Source organism: Lichenostomus cassidix, chromosome 6 (genome assembly GCF_008360975.1).
Source record: "Lichenostomus cassidix isolate B80296 chromosome 6, HeHo_3.0, whole genome shotgun sequence".
Taxonomy (NCBI): domain Eukaryota; kingdom Metazoa; phylum Chordata; class Aves; order Passeriformes; family Meliphagidae; genus Lichenostomus; species Lichenostomus cassidix.
The window spans coordinates 9,040,024-9,054,174 of record NC_139487.1 but is presented as its reverse complement, the minus strand read 5'-3'; the positions used below and the strand labels follow the sequence as shown (position 1 = coordinate 9,054,174).

Below are 14,151 nucleotides of genomic sequence, written 5' to 3'. Positions count from 1 at the left end.
AAAAGCGCAAAAATTACAAGGGTTCACGATGCAAGATGCAAAAGCTTGTCACAGGTAAAGGAAGGGTGTTAGCAATATAATGATGTGATTTGCATTCTACAGCAGTAGAGCTCTTGAGGGTCTATTAAGGAGAGGTGTGCAGAGAGCACAAAATAATAGACACTTGGTGAGAAGTGCTCTCTCCTGTCTGCTGGCACACTCAGATCTTGCCGTGGTTTAGTAAACAAAGTGAGAAACACAACTTGGAAGAGTTCAGGCTGCATGGATTCAACTCTTCCTTTTACAGCCCTCGAGCAGGACAGCAAATAGTGGAGAACAGCTCAGGCTGATAACCTGTTTTGAATGCTTAAGTCTTGTGTATCTGCAAACCATTTCTTCACTGACTTCCTTTCCTTCTCCTCCCCAAGAAAATCACTACATTCCAGGTAAACAAAGAAAAAACAAAACAAAAAAAAAAAAAAAAAACCCAGGCATCTTATCCACATAGGCTAGAATAAGAATGGAAAAGAAAAATGCAGAGGCACATGCAGTGACTGCATTTACCCTGTTAGAAAGTTTGGATAAATTGAGCTTTGGAAGAAGTAATATATATGAATGTGCTAAACACAGTGGGCAGATGTAGGGGGACATTCAAAGCTGGAGAAAGGCCAGGAGGGATTAATCAAAAATACACTGTGCAGCCAAGTGGCATAGAAAATCCCTCAGTAAGATAAACAGACACAGAAAACAAACTTAAAAAAAAAAAAAAAAATCAGGGTGTTAGCGGGTCTAAAGGTGGGATTTTCTTAGAGTTGCTTTAAAAAGTCCCAGCAAATGCCAGTGTGAACCTTCAGATGTCTTAAATACTGAAATGCCCTGTAGATCTTGGCAGGAAAATTGTCTGGAAATGTGTTCATTAATCCTAATTCCTTCTCCCACTGAGACTAGGATTTTGGATAAATAAGATCTTTAACTAATTTTTAGCTAGACCCAAGATTATCCCATGCAATCTTTTAAGATACAAAACACAGCCCTGAAACAAACAGAGTGAGGTTGTAATGATATCTGGTTTTTATGATTTTCCAATGTTTCTTGCATTTTGTTGATAATAGAGAGAAAAATGGCCCACTGTTTTAAATATTTGACTGACATTTTGGAGTTCAGAATTCAAGCTTTGAGGATATATTTTTATTTAAATTAAGATATTTTCCTAAATTTTGTTTCCTCTGATTGTCAATATGAGTTAAGTCAAATGGGTTGTTTTTTTTTTTTTCTTTCATAATAGCTAAAAGTTAACAGCAGTATTTTATGTCAGCTCATTTTGCTCATTTCAGATTTTTGTTCATAGGAGGTATAGTTACAAAGAAGTGAGGAAAAAAACATAATTTTGAAAATAAACCCCAAAATTTCAATTTCAAAACATTACAAACCAAAATGCAGCAGCACTAGCAAAGAAGGAATTTTTAAACACAAGAGGACATGTTTTAATATTTAAAGAATCATCACCATTTATTTATATATTGTCTTAAGTTGCTCTTGGAAGATGACTCAGCTTCCCAAGTACTTTTAGTTCTTAGGGTGCTGTTTTCCCTGTCCCTTTTTACCTCCCTTTCTTCCTTTGTGACAAAGTTACTGTTCTTTGGAGAAATGCCATCCAGGTCTAGCTGTGAGAAGCTGAATCATTTTTCCATATATACCATTAAAAAACCACCCAAATAATAACATTTCTTTGCAAATACAACTCAATTTTTCCTGCATTTTTAGTGTGGGTTGCAAGTCCTGCTGCTCTTCACCAGCTTTGGGGTCTAAATGTCATGCCAAGTGGCTAAAATGTACTTTGTGCCTACTCCCCTTTTATGTATTTGCATTGTGTTGTTGGGGTTTTTTTTGAGCCCAGAGTGAGGCATCAATAAGCATAACTTTAGAAATAACTTCAAGGGTGGTGCGAGAGAACAACTATGGCAAGCTGTACTCTGGATGAAAATTACTGATTAATCCATCACTGAAGTATTGAAAATAAAACACAAAACAGAAATAACTTAACAAGACACAGTTAAAAGTGCAAACCAACATACTGAAAGAGACATCAGTCCTGTACCTATTTCTACAGGTGACTCCTTCAACTGCCCCCTCCACTCTGATTTTAAAGCAACTGGGGAAAACAGGAGCTCTGGATGGACCTTGACACCCCTCCTCAATGGTTTTCCTTCCAGAAAAAGGAGGTAAAATAAGGAGGGAGTGGAAAAATCGCCAGTGCAAGTAGTTCATGGGACAGACAGCCACCAGTCATTAAAACTTCCTCTTCTCCCAGAAGAGCACTGAATCCATCAGCCTCCCTGCTCCCCTGGAGCCAGAGGCATGGCCCTGCTACACACAGGGATAAGCTTTCTGTAGGATTGCCACAGCAGCTGCCAGAGATCTGAGAGAGCAGCTTTGTTTGTCTCCCACCCCTTTCTTCCTGACATAATTCACCCTTTCCACGCAAGAGTCTAAAACTTGACAGGCACACCTGTTGAAATGGCCTTGTCAGAAATGGTGACCAAGGGCATGAATAGCCCCTCAGCCTTTTCTTCACCAAGGGAAATATCTGTGTTGAGACTGACTGGATTAAGGACCTTTTTCTTTATGAGCACTCAAATCTTAAATTCACCCACAGCACCTCTTAATGTCAGTCTCTTTGGACAGTGGGTAATTGATGAGGAAAGAGCCAGGATTATAAATAATAAGATAATTTGTACTTTGTCAGATCTTCTGAGCTGGAACTTAAACAGTGAGACCTCTGGCTGTTATATGAAATACTGGAATTTATTGATCTGGATGGTTTATTGTTGGGTTTCACCACCTCGTATATTCAGGTAATGCTGAGATTACCTCAGAATATCAAAGCTGAGAAGTGTCAGTAGAATACCTTGATTAACTAAAAAAAAACCTCCCAGATTTTTAACCTTACCCAGGTTCATGCCATCTGTCACAGGGTTAGCCACTGACCATTTTAGCCCTAGACACATTGGAAATCTTTGTCTCTCTCACAGAAGGCAGGGAGAGGACAGGCAGCTTTCTAGAAACAGACTTTGCCTGCTACTTTTATGTTTCACCTGTCTCTTTTAAAAATATTCTAGTTCTGTTTCTGACATGAAAGATCAAGAAATATAAATGTGAATTTTTTGCAGAAGTAACTTCTAAACAAGAATTCTAGATCTATGGTTGGACTGGATGATCTTAAAAGTCTCTTCCAACCTTGATGGTTCTATGATTCTATGATCCAGAAGTTGTCACAAACCTCTTGAAGGGTTTCTGTCAATCAACTAAATCAAATATATCTGTCAGGTAGCAGAATCACAGACTAAACCCAAACAACTCTAGTTTCTCACTGCTCAAGCCCTAAAAGCACATTTTTGAAACCAATCTATCTTGTCCTGGATCTCATAATTGTACATACCTGCTGTGAAAGCTGAACAAGCAGAGCTTTTAGGAAACAGAATCCAGGAGCACAGCTCTCCACTGATGGAAAATTGAAATGATGAAGCATTACCCCTGCAGAAATAAATACCACAGCCAGGAAACCTGGATGAAGGCTGAAACAAAACCTGACAGAGAGGTTATTTCAGAAATTACAGAAAGGACAGGAGTCAGTAATGACATGAGGAGTCTAGAGGGCTGAGGGGATTTTTCTCCCAACCTTGCTTGTTTTCTATAACACTATTTTCCTTTAATGTACAGCAGAGCTTTCATGCTGACAATTACTGATATCTCTGGATGAACCTTGGTGTCTAGCACTCCTCAAGCATTCTGTGGCCCTTTCTACTGGCATACCTCATATAACAGAGATACAGCACTTGCTATACCATCCACTGAGCTGTAAGAAGTTCTCATTAGTGTAGAACCGTAAGCTGAGCTCCCTGTGTCAGGGACTAGATTAAAATAATAAGCAGAGACAATCTCTAAACACAGTTAATCATAAAGCAAACCCTTTCCTACTTCAACTTGTATGTTTTATGGAAAGAGAGGATGCCTAGCAAAACAAATACACTCCTCTTCCTTTCAGGGTAAGTCAGAAATAGAAACACAGAAGTATCAGAAAACATGAGATTTTTATCTGTTTTGAAGAAACATGAAAAGTATGCTATGATACTTTATCCAGCCACTATGGCCAAACCACACTCAGTTACCTCTTGTTAAGGTGAGCCATTTCTTTGAAAAATCTATTAGAAGAGTTCAGAAGCTTGAATGCACATGGTTTCAAAATGGTATTTTTTGTTTTCTTCCCTTAATCCTTTTAGGAGAACAAGAAACATCGAGTTCCAAAGAAAAGCAAGTTGCACAACCCTGGGAATGATTAAACCAGCCCCTGCTTGATCAAGAGTAGAGAATACTGGCTCTGACAGCACAGAAACACCACTTTCTCCTTCTCCTGGTAAAGCTAAAGGGTTATGTGCACAAAAAAACCATGAGGAGTTGAATGAAAAAGACATTTCAACACTAATGTTGTCCTGTGCTAGAGAGCAAATGGGCCTAATATTTAGATACTTAATACTGTTTTTTCTTTATCCTCAGAATAAGGAAAACAAATTTCCATTGCTACTTGAAAGGAATGCATCATCTGTCTACATTCAATCTGTTAGAACTGTTTTCTTCAGCAACAATATTTGCATAACACTGTTCTCCTTGTCAGGTTCACAATAGCGATGGGACTTATTAGACTGGCTTTGTGTTGAATATTCAACAGTAACTCACCAGGCAGATAAGCAGCCTCCTAGGAGTCAAAATGTGCATGAGCTAAGACAGATGATTTAAAATACATCCCTATCCAGATTTTGAAAACAAAATGCATTTTGTGTAGAAGAATAAAGGCTGGTATGCAGGCAAACTGTCAACAAGCCTGCTCTATGTATTTTTGTGAACACTGAATTTTCTTGGTTTGAAATAGAGGCTGTTGAGGGCTGGCAAAGGTGTATTCATTTCCTGAAAGTGTTATAAATCCTTCCCTTCTTGACCAAGCCACTTTGAGCAGCTCCATGCCTCACCTGTGATTGCTGAAACCTTTTCCCTTCTATAGAGAAATAAGATACTTCACATTAACACCAAAGGAAAATCTTCACAGAGACACCAGTGAGAGAAAAGGGCTTTGGTTACTTTTGCTGTTGCTGTGCTTTGTCAGACACAGTTGGAATGAACAAGTGAGCTGAATGCAGACATGGCAGGATAAAGAAAATGCAACACAACACTATCTTTCTATAAACAAAATGATCATAACTATGATGTAGAGGAGCATGGGCTTTATACATTGGGAGCAGAAGGAGCCTTTGACATGGTGAAAGCCCTGGACTCCAAGGAGAGAGTGGAAAAAAAGTGCCAGCAAGTGGAAAAGGCCTATCAAATTTAAACTTACTCCAGTGAAATCAGATTAGATTTATTTCCTCCATTATTGGCAAGACCTATAGCAATATCCTCAACTAAGGAGACACCTAGTTATAAAAATAAGCTGAGAAGCAGGAGACTTCCCCAAAAAGACTGGACAGAACTCAGAAGCCAAAGATTGAGAGAGAACCTGAGGAGAATCGTGGACACAAAGCCCTGCTGAGAGCTGAGCTCTGGACAGCGCTAGGAGGAAAAGGACAGAGGAAAGGATCAGAGATTTACATTGTTCTCTGCAGAAGGAAATAGTCCCAACTATCTGGGGATCTGAGTAAACAGTTTAATAACTTCAAAAGCCCTTCCAAAGCATAGCAAGGTGAGGCAATGGGACCAATTCCTCCTTCCACAGCTGGTGGTACTCCCTTGACCCAAGGGCAGCCTCTTCACAGCTCTTTCTGAAAGCCACTGCACTGGAACGGGATCAAACACACATCTGTGCCCAAATTACACATTTTATCAGCCACAAAATCTATCCAGATGGCACACAGTCATCTACTACCAGTAATCCATCTCTCCTCCTACTTTTCTACAGCAGCAAATTGATGTCAAGTCATCCCAGCAGCCTTTTAAAAGAGTACAAGGATATACAGATGTTGTTTGTTGTTGTTGTTTTTAATAACAGGCAACCCAGGGGAAAATATTAAAAATTAAAGCCCATGGTGCTGCTACAGAACAGAGTCATTTGGTTTAAAATCACATTATTTGCAAGTAGTTTCATTTCTGACAAATGGCAAATACAGCAGTTACAGCTGCTTGCCAGGCCAGCTCACTCTTTCTTACCTGCTGTGAGCTGAAGTGTTGGCAAACTTTTTCTTGAGTTTTCACAACGACTTCCAGCCTGGTACTGGAACACAGTCTGTAAGCATCACTCCTTCTTTCTCTCCCTTGGCATAGAAATTTTGTCTGCTCCTGGAGGATAGCTTTTCTAGGTATCTCTCTAATTTCTAGCTCCTGGAACCCTCTCACCTCTTCTAAGTAAAATTTTAACAATCAAGAAAGAAAAAGAAAGTGTCTTGGGAACACCAGCTTTTGCAAGATAAAGTAATTTTGGAGCTGGTAAAGCAGGTCCTTGCAGAAGTGCGAGATTCAAAAATTCATATCAACAAGACACAAATAAGAAGCCATGCTGGACAATTTTCACAGCTAGAATTATCATGGTAAAAAATGTTCTGATCTCATGCTCTGGCACAGCAGCTGCAGCAGTAGCTGTGAGCTGTTCAGTGTCTTGATTCTTGAAATTATGTTGAATTCCAGGACTCAAGGTCATTGGTTCAAGTAGATGAAAAGATGCTCTTTCCAACTTTTTTCCCTGTAAAGTCAGAATATAAAAATCCTTTCCTCCTTGCTAGTTTATGAGGTTCACATAATATTTCATGTACAAGGACCCACAACACCAACACATTTTTAAGTGTGTAAATGCCTTCACTAAACCATGTCCTCCAGGACTTTCTGATATTGAAAGACTGAGAATATCACCATCCATGTCTTGCTTCTCCATAAAACCCTAAGCCACCAACAGGAAAAATACTGCAGGTAACAAAGGGGGCTCTGCAGAGCTACCACAGTGTGTGGCACACACCTTTGTAGAAACACCAAAAGGGCAGAGGAGGAAGATCTCAGAACAACTCAAAGGTCTGAATTTGAGTTTCACCCATAAAACCTTAGAGTTTTACTCATTGGTTGGCATCCTCTCATAAATAAATTACAAATCAAGCTAGATGGCCTTGCTTGATCTTGCTAGATCTACCAGCTTGACCTGAGACTGGATTCTCTCTAACCTCATTTTCTGCTCCTGACTACAGCAGAATACAATACAATGCAGAATTCAAGCAATAAACACATAGGCTTTCTGTAACAGCCACAAACCCAATAAAAATATATGACTATGTGGTCAGCCAACTCAATTCTCAGCAGTAATAAGCATGATTTAAAAAAATACAGAAGAGGAATCAGAAAAAAATACAGAAGCAGATACCTTTTTCCCCCTTTAAGTTTTGTAAAACTAAAGATCATTGCATTTCTTACTGGAGTTTATTGAAAATAATAAATCCTGTCTTTTTTGTGGTTGACATAATGAACCTGATGCTCCCATACTGAAAACTTTTTCTTTGTATAATAGCAATAGATAATTTAGATGTCTCACCAAAAAAACCCTCAGAGTTTGTTGACATTTACCTGCCTAGTACAATATTTTCATTCCAGTTTGGAGGAAATAGGAGATGAGAAACCTCACAAGAAGTTGGGTTTTTTACTTCTGTTGTTTTTATGTCTATGGCAGTATTTCAGGTTGCAGGTACCACAATTACTAAAGGAAAAAGTGCCTAGAAATCCAATGCTCAATGTAAACAATCTCCAAACTCCAGAGAGTGATGGGAGCAGTGTTGGAAATGTCAGAGCCAGAAACAGCATCCCAGAAGGTCTCATTATACCTGCTAGACAGCCCAGAAAGCAGAAGGGAGTGCTGTGGTTGAGTCACAGAGGCAGAGCTGTGGTCAGTTCACGCTTTCCCAATTGCAACAGCACAAACATCAGATCAATGTCAAATTCTCATCCAGATGCATCCTGCATTTGGGAAACAAAGCAGCTCCCTCTTCCCCCCCACCCTGCCTTAAAGGGGTTGATATCAGGTACTCTGCTGTGCTCCCAGGACACCTGAGCACAAGGGGACAAGTCTGGGAAGTCACCCCAATCCACCCAGTTTGGTTCTTGCATGAGATTTCCTTTCAAACTTCGACTCCACTGTCTCTGTTCATCCTCTGGAAGCTTTTTAGACATATTTTCATTTCATTTTTTTTATTTAATAGCATATGTCAATAGTTGATCTTTTCTAGACTGGAACCTTGAAACTACAAGTCCAATAGTTTTTGGTTCAGTGTAACCTCTCTTGCCAGGTTTATGGATCTGTTAGTATTAGAAGAGGCTTCAATAAACACAAATTGCTAGAGAATACTCAGATTTTCAGTTTTCTCCAGCAGTAGAAATTTGCAGGTCTGCTGAATGGGTGCCCTGGTTTCAGCTGGTACAGACTGAATTTTTTATCTGCAGCTGGTACAGTGCTGTGTTTTGGACACGGAATGAGAATGGTGCTGATAACACACTGATGGTTTGGGTTTTGCTAAGTTGTGTTTACTCCAAATCAAGGACTTGGGGTTTCTTCATGTGTTTGTGTGTCTCATGCTCTGCCAGTAACCACAGAAGGTTCACAAATGAAACTGGGAAGGAACATAGCCAGGACAGGTGACCTTAACTTGCCAAAGGGATATTCCACACCATAGAATGCCACACCATTCCCAGTCAATATATAAACAGGGGGAGGGACTGGGAAGGAGAGACAAATCTGAGTTTGGGAATGACATCAGCCAGCAAGTGGTGAGCAATTGTATTGTGCATCACTTGGATTTGTTTTTCTTTCATTTCCCTTTTTTATCATCATTATTTCCCACTGTTATTGAATTTTGGTTTATTTTAAATTAAACTGTTCTTATCTCAGCCTACAAGTTTTACTTTTGATTCTCCTCTCCATCCCACTGGGGTAAGGGTGGATTAGGGAGGTTGAGCAAGCAGCTACCTGATGATTAATTTCCAGCTGGGCTTACAACGTGACAATGGTTCATTTCCAGAGGTATATTTGGGAAAAATAGTTTTCATACACATTTCTGAGACAGAAACAAGGTCTGAAGAGACTTAGCCAATAACTAGGGAAGGAAGAAAGAAATCCCATTACAGTTGCTTAGGTCAGAGAGGTGCAGAAGTGCTTCATCTCCACTCCTACACATCTCCTATCCAGACCCTAAATTGCCTTCATTTGTGCAATCCCTGAGTTTGCCTTGCAGGCTCCACTAGCACTCCCCCTGCACAGAAGCATGCAAAGCACCAGGAGAAAAGGTTCAAAAGAAGCTCACAAGGAGCTTCCATCACTGCTTGCTTACTTGAGAAAAGGCATTTTCTGGAAAATCCAGGCAATGTGTGGATCACACACCAACGCAATCTGGAAGTGACTAATGCATATAGATTGGTTCAAATGAGCATCACCAACTCCACCACCTGGCTCCTGCCAGTAATGAGCCACAGTTGACAGGAGAAATCAGCATCACATATCCCACATTTCCTACTTTTAAACCACAAGAGCCATTAAACAGTTCATGAAAATTTTTTTAAGCATCCTTTTGTGCTCAGGCTGTGACCTCCCTGTTTTTATGAAGATTAAATCTCTCCAAGATTCTCAAGAAAATTGTAGGGTCTCAATAATAGCAGGTGTAGCTTGGAATGTGCACATTGTTTCCAGATTTTATTTGATTTCACAACATTTTACCTTTCCTGCTAACTCCTATAAGTCACATTCTACTTTGGCCCATGGCTTTTTATCTAAAAAGTGCACTCTACATGTGTTTTCTACAGGAAACATTTCCAATTTCTCAGGCTCGAGTCTTTGCTTAATCAGTTCTAAGGGTAATTCCTGGGAGAGAAAATGTGGAAGAATATTTATTTCTTGATGAAATTTTCCCATGGGCAGAACTCTTCAAATCTTATTTTTATGGCTCTTAGAGCAGCTCAGCCTTCTAAAAAAGTAACCTAAATAATCAAAATAAACACTCTAAGATCATGAAAATCCACGTTTTTACATCTTTCAAAATACATCATATTACCCTGTATAGAGACAGACAGATAACATTCCCATAAACAATAGATGCAAAAAAACCCATATAAAATTTAATGGAGCATTTCAAATGCTTGGTTAGAAGGCATAGTTAGAAAACTAATTTTCAGACTAGCAGGCCACAAGTGGTAAACAAATTCCCAGTACAAAAATGTTTCAAATGGAAATTGCATAAAATGAATGATGCCTATTCATGGCCACAGCAGGCTGGGAAAAAAATTAATTTAAAAAGTTGTTGTTTTTTATTTTTTTCCCAACCAAGCCCAAGCACATCTGATTTCTAAATCAATAGCTGTCTCTAGCCAAAGTGAAGTGCTTGTAGAACTTCAGACAGGTAATTACTTACAGGGATTGGATGAGGAACAAGCACATCAAGGGATATTGCTACGTCAATCTCTCTTCTTTTATGTTTTATTGGAGCCTTTTGGTTGTTTTAGAAATCAACACTTAGAACTGATTTTGTCCTCTAGCAGCTGCAATATAGAGAAAAGCCAATATAGTAATACACAGAAAGATGTGCATGGCTGTCTTTCCAAACCATTTAGTATCATGGTTTTGGGGCAAATTTCACAGGAAAGACATGGTTTTCAAGAGATTTAGGTATTTTTTACTTTAGACTGACCAGTGCAAAATGAACTAAGGGCCCTGGAAAGGGAATTATGAAGATGCCAGCACAATATGTAAAAATTATTTAATTTTAAGATGAAATACATTTGTAGACCCTTAGCATATGTATAGAAGGGGTGATACTGTTGCATTTCATTAAATGATACTAACATGATGCAGTAATCAAACACCATTTATTTCTCCATTGAGGAAGCCTCACAATATACATTCACCTTAACCAACAGCTGGCATGACCACTTGACATTTGTTCTACTGTCTTTATCAGAGAACTTGAACTAGTGACTCTTAAGTTACCCTCTTAAATTGTATGGCTTTTATTAAAAAGTTTATTTTTTGCTGAAAACCTAAAATTTTCAGGTTATGAAAACAACTTATATTTCGCCTCTTTTTATCAAACGTACAATTTTTCTAAGTATTTGTGTGCATGCCTCTGTGTGTATTGCTAAACACATCAGCATTTTCTGTAGGGAAAACTTGTTCTTTGCAGATCTAATTTTCAGTATTAAAGTTTTGGGTTTTTTTAAGAGCTTCTGTCTCCAAAGTCCATTTTTGATAGAAACAATAAGTAAAAAAATCACATTTATTTTGCCAGTTAGAATAACTTTCTAAAAATCACCCCCTAGGATACTTACTGCAATAATAGTGAGATAGTACATGAAAATTATATGAGTCCTAAAAGTTCTCTGCTTTAATAAGATCTGCAAGTCTTCCTCCAATTTTCTTTGTATCACTAGAAGCTCTTGGCAAGTCTTTCCTCACAGAGAAGTAAGCTCAAGTATACAACCCTCCTGAGATAATAGTACTTTTTATTAGAAGATGATGTATTTTAATGAACTGGATACATTTAGTTGCCTCTAGTATTTCCTCTGGTGTTCACTACTTTCCCAAGTGATGAGTCAAAATTTGCATTTTAACAGAAGCTGAGTGCCCTACTGGAAAGGCATCATGCTCAAAAGCTCATGAGTAGATTTTTGTCTATTATTTAGTTTATTGAAATCTGTTAGTGCCTTTAAAGTCTCTTGTTTAAGAGATACACAAAGCTCCTGTTAACTGACCTAATTTACCATCTGTATTTTTGCACTCAGTGGTTGGATTACTATAGTAGAGCATAAACATGATGATCTCCTTTTCTGGGCAATTACTCCACCTGTTTTTCACTGATCTGATAGCACAGAACAGGTGAAAACCTCCTGATCACCTGGAAACTCTGCTTTGAGGTGTGGGTTTGACTCTTCAAAACCCGTTTTTACCAAATTTCAGCTACACAGAGCTGATAGTAGCTGTCCAGCTGATCCGAGAAATAATCAATGTGTCACCTAAAAACCAAGCCAATGCTCCTTTTAGGAATCTTTTAAGATGGAGTAAGAAAACCTTCCCAAAGGAAAATTATAATCTGTCCAGCAATCATTTCAAATTGAGCTGAGCAGCTATTTAAGTCTTCTCTCCTTGGCTTGGGAGAGGCTAGAAAAAAAGCCTCCCTCTTGCCCTTCCATGTCCCTTGGCTGTATGGGGTGGAGGAGGAGGGACAAAACCCTTTTCCATCTCATCCCAGCTGTAAGTCCCAGCTCTCACACAGCTGTGGTTTGCATGCACAAGTCCAGCAGCACTGGCTCACCTTAAAAATTAACCCAGGACACAATTAGTGTATGATCTAGTAAAAAACCCAACTAACCAAAAAACTAAACCAAACCAAAAAAAAACCCAAACCCCAACACTTGTCCAAAGCAAAGCTTCACTTACTGAATTACCCTGTGACTATACAAAGCAATTTGGCTGTTGCAACAGTTCATTTTTTATTAATGATATAAAAGGGGACCAATTCTGAAGCCTCCAAAACCCTTCATTTTTCTGCTGAAGTCCCTCTCATTCATTATTTACATCGAAGAATTCTCCCTTGAATCAAGACTCATACATTTAATTTCCCTTTTTCTTTCATTCAAGACTTATTTAACTACAGCTGCAAAACAAAATATAAATACAACATTGAAAAGTACAATTTGAGTAAAATATTGAATAACTAACAGTGAAATAACTGACAATTTTTTGTTTAGGAAAAATGTTCTCTTCCTCTTCTGCTGCTTTTTGGAGATGTTTCACTTCCAAATCTACTTAAGATAGAAAGTCTACTGAACTGAGACATTATAATCATATTTGCTGATTGCTTTTGCAATTGTCTCCTGTAATCTTCTAAACAAGACATTAGACTCCCACTGATGGTTTCCAGGATAGAAAAAGACAACATGAACATCCAACAATCATTATTTTTTCAGTTCAGCTGTACTCACATCCCACATTCACACATTTAGGTCTGAACACATCATGGGCTGCTATTACTGTGCAAGGCAAGCAGATGATGACCTGAAGGAGCTAAGACTGGTTTTTTAGCTCCTCACATTGCCATGAGTCAGAGATCTCCAAAATTTTTGTTTGTTTTTTGGGTTTTTTTGTTTGTTGGGTTTTTTCCCCTTGTTTTGTGGTGGTGGTCTGTTAATTTGGGTTGTTTGGGTGGGGGCTTTTTATTGTTATTATTCTTGGACTGGGAATTTTTGTTTCCATTTGGGTTTTATTAAAAGGGAGGTAGTTCATTTACATCTCCACAAAGAAATTCCAGGATTGATTTACTGCAACACAGCAACAAAACAGATTTACATCCGTGAACAAGTTAGTAGACTAATAACTGGATAATTGGGTTAGACACCAAGCCTGGTTGTGAAGGATGAGGAATATCCTTTGATATTTCTTACTATCTTCTCTCCATTTTTCAAGTTTCCTTAGCCAAAACTGGCAAATACTGGTAACTCTGAGCTTTGTTCATGGCCTCATAACCCAATCTAACAGCAAAATATTCTAGCTCTTTCTGAGCTGTGATAAAAAGCAACTTCTTAGCTCCATTTAGATTATAGCATATATTAGCATAATGGTTACAACTTAATTAGATCCTATTCCTGCTGATTTACCAGCTTGTTAGCATCTGATCATCTTCTCCCATCTGCCTCTGGGGTGCTGAAGATGGCTTTGATTCATTAGAACTACAGCATAGTCAAAGTTATTCCTCATCACATTTAATGATTTCCACCCCCTTCCCCCTGGCAGTACCACACAACCCAAAATGGGAAGAGCTGGATGAACACAGAACTCTTCCCAGAAGGAGTGTGAAGAGCCAGGAGGTCACAATCCCACTCTGGTCAAAGTGCTCTCACCCCCAAAGCAGCATGACAAAAAAAGCACAGAGCTGGTGGCAGAAGGCAAAGTGTGCTGGTGGTAATGACTACTAATAACAACCAGCACTGAACGTTGAAATAAATTATCAGTAGAGAGGAAGTCAAATATCCATCACAGATGACTTTAAAGAATAGTGAAACAGTGGCTAGGAAGGTGCAGGCAGTTGCTGCTGTGGTGAGAGAGTGATGGTCACTCGATATTCCACTCTAGGCTCCCTCACCCTCAACAGAAAGCCAACACTCTCCCTCTGC

The 14,151-nt window shown here is 38.9% G+C and overlaps 1 long non-coding RNA gene across 1 annotated transcript in view; it reads right to left on the bottom strand.

The window, feature by feature from the left end:
- Positions 1 to 4,278, bottom strand: part of LOC146435159 (uncharacterized) — a 74,932-nt gene extending 70,654 nt beyond the window's left edge. The window contains exons 1-2 of the long non-coding RNA XR_014853068.1: positions 4,149 to 4,278; positions 3,419 to 3,513 (exon numbers count right to left, since the gene is read on the bottom strand). This is a non-coding gene — a long non-coding RNA (uncharacterized LOC146435159). The remainder of the gene's footprint in view (positions 1 to 3,418; positions 3,514 to 4,148) is intronic.
- Between the last annotated feature and the right edge of the window lie 9,873 nt (positions 4,279 to 14,151).